Below are 3959 nucleotides of genomic sequence, written 5' to 3'. Positions count from 1 at the left end.
ATATCAGAGACTTGAACCATCTGCCTCCTGTGTCTGCATCTGGGTCTCGCCCTGTATCGTTATAGAAGACCACAATGACACACATTTCCTTCATAAAAAAAAAAGTATTTTCCCAACTTGTCAGAGGATAAACAATTAGCCGTGTGTCGGAGGCCCTCTCCTCTCTGAGACATGAGACTGTCTCCAAAAAGTCAATGTCACTTGCGTCAAAATGATAAAGGTCACTCGTTCCCGTCAGTTCTAACCTCAGCCGGAGCTGAGGAATTATCACAGAGGAGAAACAATAGATGGAGGCCTCATCACCGGGATCGGGAAGGTGGCGGCATGACGTGGTGTGGCGCAGAGAGAAGAGAGGCTGCTGCTGCGCTGCTCCCTCAGCCCACACGCTCAGCACCACCACTTATCAAGTGTGATGTATCTGAGCCTGCATTGAACAATCGGGAAAGGTCACTCTCAGCTGGTCCCCTGTGCACAGCAGTCAATCTGTGAGGAAGAAACAGCAGCCACCAGCTGTGCAGGGGGAGAGCAGCTTTGTCACTTGTCGGCCAGGTAGGCCTACCAGTCTGATTCAAATCAGATGGCTGAACGAGAATGGAGGGCAGGCACTTTAAATGACATGGTCTATGAAGCCGTCCTTCAAATAAAACCCTGGATTTACCTATAAGTATGGACCATATTATTCCCTGGCCCATTCTTTAACCTGATTTAATCGAACAGCTCCACTCATTGGTCTAGACTACAGCTTTAGGCTCCCATTCAGGAGGTCCGCTGACTCACAGAGGCTACTATTCTAGTAGGGGTTCAGCGACTGCAAACTGCAGGCAGACTACCTCAGACTAATACTGATTAGGCTGCAGGATTATTTTTCAGCTGATTTATTTAGTATGTCACATAAATTCAGTGTAAATGAATGGAGGGTTTGGATCAAGTTAAAATGATTTAGCAAAATGACTGCACAGTGGTCCCTGGTGCCAGCGCTGTTTACTTGTTGGGATGCAGCCCTGGGAATTGCTCTACTTACACCAAATGATTTGTGTGAATATTTGCAAAGAGTGGTCTTTTTTTCTCACCACTCTAATTAAACAATGTAAGTTCTTATTTAGGACATAGATATTCATAATGCCAACCTAGGAGAGCTGGTGGCAACTAAAAGCCATAAACATAAGACAAATGTTCATCAGCTGCAAGAGTGTTATGTCATCAATCATCTGACTTTATTAATGAACGATATTAACGAAAGCATTCTAATTGTATAAGATCTGTTCTTATACCCAAATGCCTGAAATATGTTTTCCTTTTCTTCACTGATAACACCATAAAGAGAGCAGCACATCACTCTCAGCAAAGACCCAGGAGAGACCAAGGCCTCCTCTCAGAAGTACACCAGCATCACCCTGTGGTGATGATAAAATCACATGACACCAACTACAGGAGCTCCACCACAATGCCTTCTGAAGGATTCCAAAGTGCATGACCTTTTCACTTCAGCTGAATTCATGCTCCATGATCATGAAAGCTATGCCTAATTAGCATCAGCAAGACAGCAAGACAATAATGCTCCAAAAGAGATACCAACTCAAGGGCAGACCTTTCAAAAGGGCCAAATTCATCATGATTAAATACCTCATAAACTCTACAAATATAAACGAATTGACTGTGATGGATGACTAAACGTGATAAGTTAATATAGTTGGTCAATCATCATGATTATCCAAAACTTTACAGGTATGCTACAGAGAGCAAACAAACCTGCTAGATTTTGAAGAGCACAGATCCCCAGCCATACGTATGGCAATGTTGGTAGTCTCAGATAACACTCATTGAAGAGCATTTTTAACAGCCTTTCAATTCAAGTGACTAAAAAGTAGTATTTATTGCAGTGGGAATTGGATAGCACTTGCATACTTCCAGTTCAGTATACAACAAATCATGTATGCTCTTTAGTATGAGTTATGATTGCCTTGTGGTTGTGATTTACCAAGCTTCCTATATGAACTCCTTTTATTAATCTTTGCAAATAGGGAATGTGTTACTGTTTCATTATGTGCTGTGTTTCTTATAATACATAGCCTAATTTATTTCTTTAAGTGTTGCTGCTCAAATTCATATTAAAGCAGAGTTAGGATATTGGTTGTTAGACATTATTACAATGTTATCTATATTACTTATTTGAAATATTGTTCTTATGGAGAAGCACTGATTCACTTATATATGGAAAGTATTCTCCTGACCTGTGCTGCTGTCTGCCTCAGCTGATAAAGTAGTTGGAAGAGACTGTATCCTTTTTCAGACTTGCATTTGGTCTCATGGTCCTTCTGAAAGTGACATGGAGAACATCTGTTGGTTGGCCCACTTATTAGTAGATGTAGAATAGATATTAAATAGATATCGGAATAGTATGTTGAAAAGCAGTCTCTTTCAAAGGAACTCCTATCGATGCTTCACGGATATGAAAATAAACAGTGTATTGTAGTGGCTCAATATATTCAGCGGTTAGCCCTGGACTTTTAATCAAACACAACAGTTAATCCAACCAAGATAATGGCATTATACATTTTGGTTAAGGACTTGAGCATCTGATACATCCTAATCCTAGACTCAATCTGTAGTGGAAATAACTTTTCTTTCACTCTTTGAATCCCTGACACACACAGAGATCTTGGTTGAATGTAAAATCTGTCTTCCCCTTCCCAAAATTAGATCTTATATCAGACCTTATGTCAGAGAAGACAAAACATAGGGTCATGACATTGATTGCTGATCAACAGTCTACTGAAGTTTCTGCCCCTCTCCACTGAGGTAAACTGGCAAATTTGATTTAAAAAAATAGGTTTGATATATACGGCGTACATAACATACAGACTTGCTTTCTTTTTCACATAATAGAAAATGTAGTGCATGCCGTCCTAGACCAATACACAATCGATCTATTTCACATGGTTAGCAACATCTGGGCCTATATGCCTAATCATATCACAAGGCCAATTTTCTCTCAGCCTAATGGCATTTAAAAAATGTTTTTTAAATAACATGAGATTAGCTATAAAATGTTCTTTAAACAGCAACATTTTTCTCTTTGTCCCATAGCAAAATGTGTAGAATTGTAAGAAGTTAGCTGTTTTCCTTGCTCAGACCTTGCAGGGCCCAGCAAAACGACGGTACTCCAGCCACTGGAGATACCCCACTTGCTGTTTTTTTCTGGTTCAATGGTAAACTGCCATCAATGGTAAACTGTAAACTGAGACTGATCCCATTAAGTAGTCCAGAACTGACATGATCTTTTTCAATGGTAAACTGCCTGAGTGAACGATCTTAATTCACCCACCACCTTTGACACTTTAATACCTTTTGAACTGTTCGCAGCCTAAGTAGGCTCCCCTGGGAAACGATGACCAAAACTATGGGTCCTACTCTGTCACACGTGTTTCATGGATGAAGAGGGACTTTACAGATGTAATTGACATATGGGAAACAGCCAAATTGTATTTTGTCTAGACTACCAGACAAATCATGGTTGGATAGATCATGATTGATGGTTCATTTGATAAATGGACAATTTTATTTTGAAACACTAAAATGAATAGCATTGTATTATACCTGTGTTCGCCTAATTAACAAAGTTTACATTCACAGTAAGTCACAGTCACTTGCATTTTTCAACTGTAGGCTACCAATGGTGGGAAAAGTACCCAATTGTCATACTTGAGTAAAAGTAAAGTAAAAGTAAAGATAGAAAATTACTCAAGTAAAAGTCACCCAGTAAAATACTACTTAAGTAAAAGTCTAAAAGTATTTGGTTTTAAATATACTTAAGTTTCAAAGTTAAATGTAATTGCAACAATATGCTAATGTATCAAAATTAAAAGTAAAAATAAATATTTTTTTATTTCTTACTTTAAGCAAACCAGAAGGCACAATTGTCTTGATTTTTTTGCTTAATTGATAACCAGGGTCACACT

This window comes from Oncorhynchus tshawytscha, linkage group LG05 (assembly GCF_018296145.1).
Source record: "Oncorhynchus tshawytscha isolate Ot180627B linkage group LG05, Otsh_v2.0, whole genome shotgun sequence".
In the NCBI taxonomy this organism is placed as follows: domain Eukaryota; kingdom Metazoa; phylum Chordata; class Actinopteri; order Salmoniformes; family Salmonidae; genus Oncorhynchus; species Oncorhynchus tshawytscha.
Note: the sequence above shows the minus strand (reverse complement) of the source record.